The sequence below is a fragment of the Pipistrellus hanaki genome (assembly GCF_964339955.1).
Source record: "Pipistrellus hanaki genome assembly, chromosome: 18".
NCBI lineage: Eukaryota > Metazoa > Chordata > Mammalia > Chiroptera > Vespertilionidae > Pipistrellus > Pipistrellus hanaki.
The window spans coordinates 15,866,607-15,883,333 of NC_140520.1; the positions used below are offsets into that span (position 1 = coordinate 15,866,607).

The following is a 16,727-nucleotide window of genomic DNA, read 5'->3' on the forward strand; positions in this document are numbered from 1 at the left end:
AATTTTGAGACACCAGTGGTTCTCTATTCAGTAAGACCTAGCTTGGGATGTGTGTTTGAATAAGCACTGTGCTTTCCCCCCACCCCCCTCATACATTTTTAATTTTTATAATATTCCCCTTAAATTTCTTTTACTTCATTGATATAGTCACATGTTTGTTTACCTGAAGAAATGGAGTTAGGAGTCAATCGTTGCAAACGATTTCTTTGTAATAATGGCAGGAAATTTTCATTAAATAACAGTGAAGGAAATTTTCATTAAATAACATGTTGAAAAGACTCAAGGTAATAGAGCATTATAACAGTGAAATTAATAGCACTGATGCTGAGTTAAATAAAGTGTTTTGGAATTGTTGCTGTGACATCGGTCTCAAATGACAGGGTTTTGAAAATGTCCAAATCATTCGTCTTCAAGTCTCTGAAAACTGTTTATGTGAATTTTGTTCTTTGAGAATTTGATATCTATGTAAAAGCATGAATTATGATAATGGCGGTGTTCTGGTTCATGTTAGATGTTAATAATTTCGGGCTTGTGACTTACTACTCATTTAAATCCGATAGCTATGAAATCACACAAAAAATATACTATGTCATTCTCGCAGAGCCATTAAAGAGCTGTAGAGTGATACAGTGTTACTGCTCAATTTAGGAGGGCATGGATGGAAATTGAACTATGTCTTGGAAATTTTAATAGCTCTGGTTTTACCCGACAAGTTTTTGATGCTTATAATGCAACATGCAAACATTCAATATGAAAACTTAGTCCATGATAGCAAAACTATTTGCAGGTGAGACTGTCTCAAATATATTTGAGCATGCATTTCAGATGTAAAAGTTCTTCCAATCTTGGTTTCACATCTCTTAAAAACACTACAAGATACCCTTATCAGATGTTGAAGGACCATTTTTATGTCTGGTATAGTTTTTCTGTTCCCTAAGTGCTTTGTGGACAATAGGGTGTTGAATGAATATCAGATGGTCAGGTGATTTCCACTGAGTTTTCTGCAGTAAGGGAAAGTAAATTCTATAGAAAGGTCCAAAGAAAATTTCTACTCAAAAGCTTTATTTTCAATTTTTATGTCACATATTTTACTGACTTCAGTCAAGTGTGGGATTGGTTTTTGGGAGAGTCTGAGGACTAGTAATGGTCACTTTTCTGTGCTGCCTGCTATCCCTACCCTTCGGCGGGAGCCCGCAGTATTCACAGAGCACCGAGAGTAGACTGACAACTGTCAGAGGGGAGGTGGGTTGGAAGACTGAGTGAAAAAGGTGAAGGGATTAAGCAAACATCAACAACAACTAACTCAGAGACACAGGCAACAGTATGGTAATCACCATACTGTTGAGGGAAATGGGAGGGGTTGCTGAGTTTGGCATGATGTATGGGGTGAAATACTCTTGTGGAAAGAGTGGGATGGCAAGAAGAGAAGAAGGAAGACCAGCTAGGAGACCATGGCCGTGGTCCAGGCTAGAAGATGGTGTCCTGTCCTGGGTAGCATGAAAGGCACACTCACATTCAGGGTAGCAAACTGAAGGGCCGCTGACAGCGACACTGCTGCTCATTAAAAACTCTGCTCAAGAAATAAGATAGGTTTTCAAAATATTAATGCCTGATTCACGAATGACCCTTACCCTCTCAGTATGTCTGTCCCAGTGGGACAAAGCTTCTCCCGAAACTGGGGCCATCATCAATCATTCCCATCTTCCCGACCACTACCCCACCCTGGGTGTGCCTTCTTCTGCTATTTCACCCCCCTCCCCCTCCCCCAGAGCTTCCTACCACTGCAGACCACCTCTGAGCCTGCTCTCAGGGCAAAAGAGAGGGGACAGCACTGTCCCTTACTCACTGCTAGTGTTCCACAAATAGTCGTCAGTGTGTGTTAGTTGGAAGGAGGGTAAGGGGAGAATTCATCTCTGGCTTCTCGAGTTTGTACCCCGAACACCATCCTTCAACAGCTGTGTTTTAAATAATGCATAGGTTCCATCAATGTCTAATTGCCAGAGTTTTCAACTACATATGAATTGAACATGCTGCTGTGGCAAACCTCAGAAATCCCAAGTTTAGACTATTTCTTTGTGAAAATAAGCCTCCGTTCAAACTCAACTTCTGGGGACAATTTGTAAGTCGAGCGCTTGTCCCTTGTTCCCATGGTGTCTGTCTCTACCCACATCAGCACTTTCATGCTTTGGAAATCCCGTTACTCGACCATTTTTCTTAATCAAGCAAATGCGACGCAGTAAAAATAAGTTATTTATAGATTTGCTCATTTCTTCAATGATAACTATATTCACATTTTCATAGGGGATTGTGATATTTTTTCCCTGTGTTCTGCCATCCTCCTGCTTTCTCGTGTAATTAGACTGGTATGTTTTCATTATAATCTAAGTGGCTGTTGAATAAATAGCATATTGCGTCATATGACTAGATATGGTTTTATTTAACTTATGACAGATTTGTAATAAATACAAACGACTTGTGAAATATATCTGTGATGAAAGAACAATGGCTCAAACTGTTCTTCAGGCTGACATTAATTGAACAAAAGACCTTATAGACCACATACTCCGTACACTCAAAAGGGGGAGGAGCTGGAGGAGGTGGGCTTGCCAGGACTGACTGCCAGAGTTGGAACAAGTCACTCTTCTCTGCGCCTCAGTCTTTTCACTCAGCAAATGGGAACTTCCCATTACCAACCAAATCACCCCAAAGGGATTTTATAGTACTCTAAGAAATCATATATTACTAAGTCTAAGTGTTTAAATAAACTTTTAGGAAACATATTTACGTGTGTTTTTTTTTATTTTTGTCATTGCAAGTAATAGTATTCCTTCCTTCCATGATGCTGTTTTTTGACTCATGTTTTCTCATTTTTAATTTTTTGTCATCTCATATCTCATATGGTGACATAGGATCTCATTTTTCTTTTCGGTTATTGCTGTGTTTTTTTTTTTTTTTTTTTTTTTTTTTTTTTTTTTAGCAGAGAATGTTAAGGTTCAAATAATAAGAGGAAACTCAGATCCCATTCCTCTAGTGAGACTTTCCATGCAGCCTCCCCTTCAGCCTATGGGTTCTCCTATACTTCAGCCAAGAAGTGGAGATGATGATATCAAACTATGCCATTTTCTAGCCAAGTTGGCAGAGGCAAGAGCATAATAACCCTGCATAATAATTTTAAGCTAGAGTTGGCATGACTGTTATAGTAAGTCCCAGCATTTTTCCTTCTTGTTCTGAACAAATCCATCCGCCCTACCCTTGAATTTTAGATGAGTTTATGAACACCCTCCAACCTCTGTGGACTCTACTTTTTGAACCATTATTCTACATTAAAATAATGTTATGTGTAATGTTATTGATAGATGAGCTTAACAGAAAGGTTCCCACCAGTGTCTGAGGCAATGTTATTTGTACTGTCATCTTCAGAGTTTTTAATACAATGACGTTGTGGCAGACATAATCCATCTATCTGCTTGACATTGTGCTACTCTCTAACTTTACTCTGAGATTGGGGCTCTCTGTGACACAAAAAGAAATAGAACATCTTTTACAGGGCTAGACAGTTTATAACGAATTACCAAGGGGATTTGCCCAAACTTAGCTGTCCGTTTAGGTCATCATGCTCTAGTACCCCAGACTCTGAAATATCCTATGCTAGTACCTGTGGACCTGAGAGTGTTTGTATTTATTACAAATCTGTGATAAGTTAAATAAAACTATATCTAGAGTGCATTTCTAGGGATTGCATAGACCTCCCCAGGGTATTTTGCTAGTGTGTATCCTTAGTCAGGGAGGAGTTGTCCAAGGGAGTGAGGACAGAGCATGGATATGATGGATATGTAGGTTGTGTATCCACATATATCCTCTTGGGCCTGGAGTGGATGATAGTTACCTCCTTTGATTTCTAACAAAGTAACATAAGGATATTTGTAGTTCTTATATTTACTAAGGGTTTTGGGAAGCAGTACAGCAGTTCAAACAACCTTGAATAGAATGTTAGATAGCCCTTTGTTCAAGAGTTGTTTTTTTTAAAATACATATATTTCTTTATTGATTTCAATGAGGAAGGGAAGAGAGAGATAGAAACAGAGAGAGAGAGAGAGAGAGAGAGAGAGAGAGAGAGAGAGAGAGAGAGAGAGAGAGAGAGAGTGTCATTGATCATCTGCCTTCTGCACGCCCCCTACTGGGAAATCTAGCATGTGTTCTGAGTGGGAATTGGACTGTGACCCCCCAGTTCATAGGTTGACACTTAACCACTGAGCCACACTGGCCCAGCAACAATAGTTTTTGCGGAATGGACCCTTCACTAGGGTGTGTCACTGACACATCCTAACCTTGTGCTGGACCAGCCCAAGGACAATGCTTTAGTTAATCCTTTCTCTTCCCCTTCCCATATCACCCCTCAATGGCTACCAACCTGGAAATGCCCCAAACTCAAGGTGTGTCTCACTCTATTGTACATTCACTCTTCCTACATGCTCACCTTTGCAGATCCAAACTAATCAAATGTTTAAACAAGTCTAATGGACTTTCAGTTAACAAGATGCTCCCTAATTGAACAGTAATTGTGGTTGTCAGTAGTATCTCTGCTGTTCATTCTACCTGCTTAAACTCTTGCAGGTCAGCTCTCAATCTGAGTAATAGTCGATGATGATCACCATCCTCAAAATGATGGACTTTTATCGAGTATTCATAGTTTACCAGGCATTGAGCTAAGATAGTACTATATTCACATTCTCCATATTGGAAATGAAGAGCTTAGCCCACAGCTAAAAGTCGGTTTGTGTCCTTAGTTATCTGAACACTTCCCAACAAATATTCTCTGAACAGCTGTTATGTACCAGACACTCTCCTAATCACAGTGTACAGATGTTTAGCAGGGAATTCATGGTACCTGCCCTCATGAAGGTTCTTCCCCCAATAAAACACATAAACAAATAGGAAAAACAGATGCAGATGCCAGTCTATGAAAATAAATCCAGTGATGGGGGTTCCAGTGTGGGGGAGATTCAGTTGTGTGGTCAGAGAAGGTTTGTGTTGATACTTTGAGGCAAGATTAAGCTTGATGAATTTTAAGAAACTGAAGTAAATCCGGTGTGATTGGAACAAAGAGAGAAAAGGACTCTCTATAAAGAGTTGTTGGAAGATTAAGGATTTTGATTCTGAAAATGTTGAGAAACCTTTGAAGTTTGAAAGCTGGAGAGTCTCATAGCATTATTTGAGTTTTTTATAGATCCTTTTGGTTGCCTTGTAAAGAATATGTTGGAGGAGGACAAAACTGGATCGGGGAATTATTTTAAGATTTTTTTTCCAGAAGGTGACATTGATGTGACAACTCGTCACATGTGCTAAGTATTGGATAAATGTTTAAGTTCCTGCTAACCTGTAAGCCTCCTAAGACCAGGAGCCATTGTCTTGTTCACTGTCCGACCACCAGGGGGTATGACACTGATAGGTGGCACTAAGTAAATATCAATTGTGAATATGTGATTGAGCAAATGAATAAAGAAGTGCAGCACGATAATTCACCATGTTCTGCTGTCTCAAGTGCCTTAACTAAATTATTGAAATGCAGGGTAAAATTACAATGAGAGATAATTTTCTTAATTTTCATCATTGAAGGTTAATGAATTTTTTTTCTCCTTCCTCTCACTGTATGGCTTCCTGGGTGGAAGACCATTTAAGCAGAAAACAAATTTGACAATGTCGCTTTCATACATCCAGACATTGGCATCTCTGCACAATTCTAGGGAGGAATTTAGAAAATGGCAAGTTATGGGAATAAAATAGAAACTGTCACATCAAAAGGATTTTGGGTTATGGTATTTGTATACATGAATACTTTAAAATTATATTTGGAAAACTATGAATTTTTAAAAATGCATCTAAAATACGAATTTTGGGAGAATAAGAAATTCTGAATGAAGAAGAAAAGAACCTTATTTTTAAATATCAATGAGAAATGTGTACACGATAATTAAAAATCTCTGAAGGGGACTACTTTATGAATAATAGCACATAGCCAATATTTGTTCAATTTTTATAGTTCAACATGAAGATTAAAATCATAATGGAATACTCTTAGGGAAGTAGGGTAGAGCAACAGAAGCGTTTCCAGTGGAAATGTACTAACCATACACTGTTGAATAGAGGCCAAAATCTGCATTAAAATAAGAACATTCTTCAGACTCAAAAAATTACAGGCCTCATTTTTGTGGGTTGAAGTGTTTGGATAGCTTGATAAGGAGATTATATAATTCCCTTATAGGGATATTTACTTAGTATTGTTTTTATTATGTAGCTGTAACAGATGACAAATGTACGTTCGGTAATAGGAAATAAAATGACAGCTATATCCCAGGATGGCCAGAGCTGTGAGGCCAAGAAGTAATAGAAATTCTCAGGTCGTTCCATTTTCACTTATATGATCAAGATCCTGCCTTTCCTGCCAGGTCTGCATGCTGCCTGTGGTGAGGAGGTCAGGAATAACTCTGTGAACACTGTTCACAATCCTCACTGAGTTGTTTGAGTTAGCCAAAACTTAGATATCTTTTTACCAAAAAACAAAACAAAAAAAAAAACAGTCCCAACAGATATTGAACTTTAAAACATTTACATTACTTGAAATTCTTCTTGACCATAGTTACGTGTGTTTTTCCACATACATAAGCTATATCATGTTAGGCTTTTAAATGTAGGATTATTTCATATAAACATTTCCAAGTTCTGGCATGATCTAAAGATTTATGACTTCAAAAAACATATAGTAGTATTCAGCAAAGCATAATGGCAGATGCTATTTCAAATTTAATAAAATATGTATAGACTCACACCACTCCCCTAAATGTGTTATTTGTCCTAACTTGTAAGTGTATACTGGAAGAACAATATTAACCTTCATATGGTCCTTTTCTAGAAAAGTAACGTTTTCAAATGTGCATCATATAATGAACTTAAATATAAAAAGCATTCTTTCAAGCATATTTTTTTTTTTTGAGAGCCATATAAAAAATGTAAAGCCACGGTGTCAGGCATGAGGTTATGTTAAATGTTATCCGTAGCGGCTCACACAGGATGACTCTGCTGGCCTCCTGGCTCTCCCTTTGGAGCCGGGCGGGATGGAACAGTCCCTGTATGTTCTGACCCAGCTCTGTGTCCTCTGGAGAGCCTCCTGCGTGCCCGGCGCGGCCTTGTGGGGTCCCGGAGAATGATCCCTGGGTGGACTCCTGTCAGCATTTGGCTGCAGGTTATAGAAAGAATTTCAAATTGGGTGGTACTATGGAAATGTTCTCTAAGACGTTTTGATATTGCCTTCCTGTTTATTTTTTACATTTTGTGAACTATTATTTCATACTCTATATTGTGGTCCTGGGACTTCTCTGTAAGGTGAAAACTTTCTTTGCACAAATATTTTGCAGATGATATCTTTGCTTAGGACAGATGGTTAAATGAAAGAATTTAACCTTAATTATATATTTACTTCATAATTTTACCCAATCAAAAAAAATATTTTTTTTAAAAAAAATGGAAGCTATAGTGTCAGATTTGGTAAAATACGAAATTGTAGAAATTTTGAACCTCATGGGGGTTTTAGCGCTAAGACTAAATGTTTCATTTTAAAAATGAAATACTGAATAAAAAGTTTGCTTTTGTCCAAAGTATATGCTTAAAATGTTTAATTAGATTGAGACCAAAAAAATTTGGGATTGCCTTGTGTTACCCCTTTTTTTTTTTTAGAGCGTCACTAGAACCTTTCTAAGAAAAAATGAAAATTAACTTTAAATACTGAAGTTAAAGCATTTTAGTGAAGGAAATCAAAACAGAAAAATTTCTAATTTTACCCATTTCCCCACTTTTTAATCTGATCATTTGACTCCAGTTCACAGGGTGTAAACTGATGTTTTGACATTTCCTCAAAAGATGTGGGAAAATATACATTGTATATCCATTAATCCGTGTCCTTGCCTTTTTCTTTATTTTTATTTTTTAACAATAATGAAATTGCCTGAATATCTTGAGAGTTTGGAAGTGTACAGTGAATGGGAGTGTGTATTCCAAGGGAGTGCACTGGCCTCATGCACTCCACCCTTGGAACTATAGTGGTGTAAGCTCCTTCTTAATTAAGCAATGTAAATCTATGCATGCCTATCATGACACTCAGGCATATCAGAGATTCAATGTTAACCTTATATACTTTCCAAAAGGAGAAGCAACTATTTTAATGCATTTGAAAATTATATCGGAAACAAATATTATTTTCGTTATGTTCCACCCAGGTGCAGACTGGTTGAGTTTAACTCAAGAGACATGATCCCCTGAGATACTTTTTCTTCCCTCTTTTTCCTTTGTCCCTCACTCTTAAACAGCCATGATATAGAAAATAAAGCTTGTCTTTTTGGAGTAGAATTATTGGGATCACTTATGCTTTGTCAAGCATCAGACTAGCAAGTTCTGTGTTTTGTTATATTGATCACAGGGTGCTGCCAAACTGTGTGTAATTAATGTCAAGGGCAGTAATTTACTGACAACAGTTAGGAAAAGAGAACTATAGAGAGCACAGGAGCATTTTCAGAAATGGGTTTTATTATATTTCATAGGCACTACTCACTTCACTTATTTTGGGTTTCAATATTTGAATCAAAAGAGAATAATAATAAAATAGTAATAATAATAATAATAATAATAATAATACATACGAGTTAAGTATTAAACCAACAGATGAAACACCCAGGCCTTCCCCCCCGAACCCCTCATTTTGGTTGTAGCTCTTGGTGTAGATGCTATGGTGTGAGGGCTGCTTTCTTTCAATGGCTGGTTGTCATTCAGGCTGGGTTGTCATGTGACTGCCTGTCTGTGCCTGCTGTACAGGTGAGCGGATGTTCTGCACAGCAAGTGTAGACAGGCAGACACATGACAACTCCGTCCAGCCAGGCCCTTGGTTCCTTCAGGTTTCCTTTGCTCATGGGCAGATACGGTCAGTCTGTTTTCCAGATTTGGTGAATTTGGAGGGTCAAGGGGAAAGGGAGAAAAACACACAATAGAATTAAACATTAAAACATTATGGAGCTAAAAACAAGTTAGACTTTCGACTTTATTCAGAAAGTACACTTATACATTTGTTCCCAATGTGCTAACATGAATCATTGACTTGACAGAAAACTCATATTGAAATTTTAAGGCAAAACCAAACAAACAAACAAAAAAAAAAAAGATTAAACACCAGGTTTATTCTTAACTCCATTTCATGTTATTACTGGCCCATAATGCAGTCAGAGTTCAGAGTAATTGAACCAGATGTTTTTCCTCTTCCCCAAACTCTGCATATTTTAATACTGAAGTTAAAGATAAAGACATGTTTATACATGTTTCTTGTAGTAGATAAGTACCATAACCTTCTCCACGAAAAAGAAACTTATCATTTACATGGAAATGGCAGCCATTTTAAAAGTAATTAATGAGCCTAATATATTTGGCAGTTCAACCAGCCGACCTTTGGGATTTTTCACAGGTTGTATTGTATTTTTACCAATACTTTATTAAGCAACAGGAACGTATTTAAATTTCTCATATCCTTTTTAATGCAGCTTTTAAGTATGGATGTGAAGACCAAATCAAAAGCAGTTGTGAGCTTAAGTCCTCCGCTTAATTAACCGTAGTGCCCTGCCATGAATCAAAAGGGTATAAACTACACCGTTGTTGGCCACTGAGATGCTCACTCAGATTGTGTTTGGATCTTGTTAGTGCACTACAGTTACAAAATAATACCTTAAACACAGAAAATGAAACTGCATTTCATATCCAAAAAGTAAAACCAGGCCCTTTGGAATATTTCCTTATAATTTCCGTCTGAGAGAAAGAATGATGATGGTTTTAAATATACAGATAGAAAATTTAATTCTGGTGAGTCAAAAATAACTCTACTGGCTCTTTTAAAATAAATGATCAATTCATATCCTTCCCTTTAAACAACAAAACCACCAGATAGTCAAAATGACAATAAGTGGGATTTCTTAAAACAACAACAAAAGCATTATTGTCTAAGGAGTGTATAATTAGGATTTTTTTTTCCAAATAATTTTAAAGAAAACAAATAGTGTATTTCCTGTTCACTGTAAAATTCTGAGAGAAATAGCAGATAGAAACTTTATGGAGAATGAAAGAATTTTTAGAGGCTATGAAAAAATGAGTTTTATACACAGCTCAACCTTTATGAAGTGATTAGATGTGCTACAGCTTTAACAGAGTTGAGAAGTGCAAGTTTCCATTTATTTCATTTCAAGAAAATAAATGTCTGATTCTGTTTCTGGTCATCACTTCTGAGTAGAAGACTTTTGTCTGTTTTTCTTTAACAAAATCAAAAACATCAGTGAACTTGGCTGCCGTTAAATAATTACAAGGTCAGAGTATGGGAAAACAAATACCTTAAGCAACTATTTTGTTATCGTTGCTGCATTCAGGGCAACAGAAAATATTTATAGAGTGATTCCCTTACAAAGAGCATATTTGTAGAAATTAAAAATTACTGTAATTCGGTATAGCTTTCCCTCTCTCTCACATAAATACTTTGATCCAGTTAACTCTGCTCAATTAAGGAATGATGTAACCTGGAAAAACAGAAAGAAAAATTTGTGAGTTCATATGTTCTCTTTTAATGGGGAAAAACAATTCTAGCAAACCAAGATGCCCCCAAATCTCAGATCCTGAAAATCCATAACTGTTTTTCAGGGTGGGGAAATCTTGCTGGAAAATGATTGCTCTTAAGACTTTTGGATAGTTTATTTTTCTAATAGATTTTTAAAACACACTTATAGTAAGTGTGTGGCATCTGCATACCTCATAGCCATGTTAAAAAGATGAAAGGTTGAAAAAACAGCTAGGAGTGTTTTTCTGTCTTCCAAACTGTAAACATTAAAATTTGATATCACTTAAAATAATAGCTAAAATATGAGAAAAACTGTATGTACATTATTATCATGCAATGTAATTTTTAATAAGGTCACACTACTCTTTAGTTCTCTTTTTTTGTCTTTCATTTATTAAGGAAAAAAAAATGCATGAAAATAATTATGTTCCAAGTCTTTAATTGCAACATTAAACCAAAGCAACTGCAGGAAACTGGCTGTTATAAGTTAAAAAAAAAAAAAAAATTCAAAATGAAGATTTAATTATTTTCCTCAATTGACTTCATTATTTATATTAATTAAAACATTTAAATTCTTCAAAAAATGGGTGATTATTTCTGTCTGCACAAGTAGCAGCAAACCCAGGTCAAAAGGTAGAAGAAAGCAAGTAAGAAAGTTTTCATCTTTGCTCAGAAATTTCTGTTTCCTCTCAGGGTAAGCCTGACCTTTGGTTATTTTAAGCTGGGATTTCTGAGTGCTGGTCTTTTACGTATTTGGACTTTGTTGTCATGGGTGGGATATTCTCTTTGGAGAAGAGGAAAGTGGGTTGTTTTTAAACAGCAGATCTCCTGTCGAGGAGCTGAGAGCTTTGGCTCCTCTCTCTTTCCTTAAGGATGACACTGGTGGATCAGTGGACTTTTTATATTTCCAATTGTATTTTACTTTATTTCCTTACAGTAACAGCTTTACGACTTCAACGAGAAAAAGGGGGAAAAAAATTCTATCAGTCGGGATTTTATGCCTGCACTCTTTCCCACAGAGCGAATAACTTGGGTGGTCTGTAGGCCAGAGGTGGGGGGTGGGGTGGCGATAGTATATTTTGGTCTTTCAAAAACATAAACACATTATCTGGGTGGAAGGCCTGAAAGCCAAGCAGGAAGGGCATTAAATCTATTGACTAATTACACGAAAGTGATCAGTGTGAAATTTTGTCACAAACCTTCTTGGATTTGGAGATCTATGGTTTAAAAAAAAAAGGGGGGGGGGTGCGCCTTGAAAATGTAAATAAACTGTTTCCTATTGATCCTCTTCCAATTAAGAAAATGTGTTGAAAGCTAAAGCTCTGAATTTCCTTTCTCTTAGATGGCAGGAAATTCTAACCCCAAACCTCGTCTAACTTATCAATCATTCACATACTGAAATGAAAAATAGCTACTCAGTTTCTGTGAAGTGCGGCTTTGGATAGACTCTGCAGACATTTTCTCTTTCTGATGATACACAGTGTTTAATTTTGATACTTACACTTCCCATCATATCGACCGAGCAGTTTTAGTCGAAGATGATCTCTGTTGGTTAGTTTTCTCTGGAATAGATCCCATGATCCCTAAAATATTTGTATGTCTCCTCACAAAGTATAATAATATCAAAATAAAAGTAAGCGTTATTCTACCCTGGAAGTAAATTGAGTTTACACTAAAAGATTGCATACGTGCCCGTGTATGTCCCAGCGCACACGCTACCATCCTGCCTTCAGTGAGCAGAGGTTTACAAAGTGAGCTTTTGCTTTTTGATCTTGCATTGAGCTCACGCCAGTTAAAAAAAATAAGTATTATTCCTTTTCATTTGTTAAAACTTGGCATCAAAAATGGATAATCGGGACTCCAAGCACATCTGGGGGCCCCTCGGCTCCCCCCATACAGATTTATTCTTCTCTCTCTACTCCTGTACTTACGCCAAGGACACCCCCGGGTCCCCTTCGTCTGCAAACTAAAAGCCATCCTGAGAGAGGAAATAGGTGAGGGACTGATGGTGGTTAGTTTCTTTGAAATAAAAAAAAGCCATTTCACAATAATAAAAAAACACTTAAATATACATGAATTGAAAGTAAGTTATAAAATTCAATCATTTCTACAGAGAAAAAACAAAACAAAAACCTCCTCACAAAAACACCCTCAAAATTTGAGACATCTTAAACATTACTACGGTACCTTATAACTATCTTCTTTGCTAACTGTACACATTAGTAGAATACATTTCTTAAAAAAATAACCTCTGGTAAGTTATCTCATAGTTTCTCTTTTCAATTTTCCTATGTAGTAGAAACTATATATCAATAGATTTTAAAAATCTCATTTGTTCAATGAAAAATAATATGGAAACCTCTAAGTCACACTAGAAAACAAATCATATCTTCTAAGTGGAGAAGATAGCTAAATTTCTCCCTTTTCATAATATTTTAACTAAAAATCATGAATAGGAGAGAAAACCTGTGTTTGTTTGTTTTTTTTAATACCAGTGTTAGGACGATCAAAAGGGTAAATTTTAAAATAAATCATTTTGACAAAAGATAACCTGCGGAACCTTTTATAATAAACTGTTATGCAAAGGAGAATGTGTGACAATTTTGAATTGTTGAAAATATAACTTAGAAAAGGATTTGTTCAGGAACCACTGTAACTTTAAAGAATTTAAGGGAGGACAAAAGAGATTATATTAATGTTTCGGATTTAAGTCTATAGAACAGATTTTTCATTATATAGAATTCTTCGGCGGTTGCTATAAATAGGGGGTTGAAGGAATGAGGGTTGAGGCAGTACCATTTTTCCAGAACTTTCCTTACGGGACCCACCTCTGAAATTCATTGTGGATCATATTGCAGCCCAGACTTTCTATATTATTCTCTCTGTTGGGATTTCATTCACTTTTCCTTCCTCCCACCTTCTTCTCCCTCCTTCACCTCCAGGACAGCTGGAAACTGACCAAGAAAAACTTTTGCCTTCGTTTACAAATTCCTTTTTTATCAGTGGCTTTCTAGACAAAGTACCTTATCATTTTAAATTCTCGGAGACATAGACACATTGTAAAACCTAGGCATGAGGGCTCAGCTGACCGGCAATTTTATCAACCAATCTTGGATTTTAAAACAACAACAACAACAAAAAGAACCACCCAGGGCTATATATCGGGATAGCTGAAGACAGAGGCTTTTATTTCCTGGTTTATTCAGTTGCTGACTCAATAGTTCTGAGTTGGCGCTCTTTTCTGGGCAAGTCCCATCTGAGTGGTCTGGTGGGCAAAAAAACTTGGCAGTCTACTCTTTTATCGTTAGATCCTGTTATTTTTGGTATTTATCTTATATAAGCAAAATTTCAGAAAAGCACTATTCCACACAGCATTGTACACGTTGCAAGTATTCTTTACTTTGGGGCAAAAATGGAACCAATTCTGGGATCTTCAAGTGACAGCACAGCCCTCATTCAACAGGTTTTTAAGTCTCTGAATTTATTCCTTTCACCCATTGCAAAAACCAGCCTCCTCCAATTATTGTTAGTGTTTGGAGCCTTTGTATTTCATATCGAAGTGGAAAAATCTTTTAAGCTTAAGAAAAATACGTATACACCTCCAGAAAGCGAGGAACCTAATAGTAAATCACCATGCACTGCAATCCCCATCTGCCCTTTTCCTGTAAACGTATGACAGCTCTTGGCCACACAAACGCCCGTTTCGCAGGTGACACAAACCATCGGTTCCCACCTCAGCTCTCCCTGCCTCAGCCCAGGTGAGCGGCGAGAGGGCCTTACCCGCAGGTCTTCCCCGGAGCCAGCCGTCTCTTCCCAGCGGCGTCCCCGAGGGCTCCTCAGTCCCCTGCAGTGTAAAACCTGTGGAGAGAAACACTGGGTATGAGACACAAAAGAGGAGCCAACAAACGTCCTCTTCTCGGAAGCAGCCGCTCCGGTCCCGGCCGTCCAGGGCGTTGCTGTGCCTTGCCCAGTCTAACCAATGTGCAGACTACTGTACAACGGCATCGTCCTGAACAGGTAGTCTGAACACTGGGCCGACGGGGCAGGAGCTCCAGAAGCTTCCATCTGGGCCCTTAAAAATCCTCTCTCCGTCCCTGGGAACAGTTTGCATTCGGCTCTCCCCCCCCTGGAGCCTTGCTGCACTGACTGAGCCCCACTCCAGGGCTGTGATTTTCAGTCTTGACGTGGCACATTTGCTGCGGACTGGGGAACTGGCAATGAATTTAGGACCAGGAAAAGGGGGAGGGCTGGGCTGGAGAGTCCATATATGGGATGATGTCACCCTGGGGAGGTTTGGGTATGCGCTGTGCCGCTGGAGAGACCGCTAGAAACCGCCTGCTCTCAGACATGGGTCTGTGCGTAAAATGGTACCAGATGTTCTGGTGTAATGTTAAACAGTCATTTCATCTCCAGGCCAGATTCTTCCCCTCAACCGGGCAGGAAGTGGGCCCCAGTATGGAAAAGCTGTAAAAAAAAAAAAAAGAGTTGAGATGTACAGTTCTGCTGTGGCCAACTGAAAGGGAGTCAGGGAAGTAGGACAAATTTGCTGTCTGATCTGGGCTAGAAAGTCACTTGAAGACACAGGGGTAGATAAGAAAGTAAACAGAAAGCAGAGCTCTGGAAGCCAGGGCTCCTTAGGAATTTTTTTTTTTTTTTTTTTTTTTTTTTTTTGTGTGTGTGTGTGTGTGTGTGTGTGTGTGTACACCCGTGCTTTCCTGTGGCACTTTATTTTCTGGTATTTCACTCGTCAAAAAGGGCAGATAAGTTCATTTTCCCCCCTCTCTCTGTTGTCCCTCCTCCTCCTCCTCCTCCTCCTCCTCCTCCACCTCCTTTTCCTCCTCCTCCTCCTCCTCCTCTGCTGGATCTGTCAGCGGCTTGCAGGCTGCTCTAGACTTGAACAGTAATTATAGCAACTTCCTGAAAGTGAAGCCCCCATGAAAAGTCTGGAGAAATGCTCTTTGTCATGGCCTCTCCATGAGTAATGAGTTCCACATGTGGCCTTCCTCCTTTCCCTCGGTGACACTGGCTGCTGCTCCGGACGCTGTGCTATGGCTTGACCTAAGGAAACTGGGAAGTTAGGATTGCCAGCCTCCACCACGAAACTGTGACTGCAGGGCCCCACCACGCTGCCTCCGGTGGAGAGATCCACGCCATTAGGTCCGGCGTTGTCTCCCCCTGGCCATCCCCAACTCTGCGTGACCGCTTTTTGTTTTGTTCTCATGGGGTTCTGCTGCTGGTGTTATCTCTGCTCGACTAAATCTGTTGAAATTTGCCAAATACCGCTTGACCAAAGGTTATAACGTATCAGCCCACAGGCATCTCCTTTTCTTCTCCTGTCCTTTCTGTTTTCAATTATATATATACACGGGTGACTGTTCCGAGTGTGCAGACCTGACTCTCTCATCACAGAATTCTGATTTAAGTTAGAGGTCCTCAAAGGCGACCTTGATTAATTGCCCTTCCCAAGATCAAAATGTGAGAAAATTCCTCGGTAGCTTCCACATTTAATTTGAGTAGCCCAACTAAGTGACTTAGCGTTCTCTAAACAATTACAGCCAACGCAAGTCATGGCTGCTGGCTTTCTGTGATATTTTTTAGAAGCAGAAAAAATATAGCTCTCTTTAAGTACTCTGGGCTGAATATTCCAAAAAGCTTCAAGGGAGAACTGTCTTAAAGCACTCTCTTTTCCTGGAATGTCTTCTCTTGAATGAACGTATCGTGAAAGACTTCAAAAGTTATCACCAGCCCCATTTACCTTGGGAGGAAGATGAAATAAGATACGAGTGAGTTACCCAGCAGTTTAAGATGGAATTGGGGAGATTAGCCTCAGGTACATCCTTCACAGAGAGATTGAAATCATCCACGGGAATCAGAAGGATTGCCTCGCGTGTCCCTGTTCTTCAGCTTCCATCCTTGTGTCTTCGGGCCTAGTGCTTGAGCAAGCCCAGGGTGCCTCAGCCCCTCGTAGGAGAAGACTGGAAAAAGGCAAATGTGAGTACGTACACACAACAGAATAGTCCTATTCCACGTGGATACCACTTCTATCCTTGTTGAGGGTCTGTTTCTTCACAAGTCATCCTAGAGGAGCCAG

The 16,727-nt window shown here is 38.6% G+C and overlaps 1 protein-coding gene and 1 long non-coding RNA gene across 8 annotated transcripts in view; one reads left to right on the plus strand and one right to left on the minus strand.

Moving 5' to 3' along the window:
• The window catches only part of DNM3 (dynamin 3), a 359,120-nt gene that overhangs the window by 156,485 nt on the left and 185,908 nt on the right, over positions 1 to 16,727 (plus strand). The window lies entirely within an intron of this gene.
• Positions 8,560 to 15,234, minus strand: LOC311612772. The gene is made up of 2 exons (XR_014793348.1): positions 12,138 to 15,234; positions 8,560 to 10,598 (listed from the first exon to the last, which is right to left on the minus strand). It is a non-coding gene; the product is annotated as an uncharacterized lncRNA (long non-coding RNA).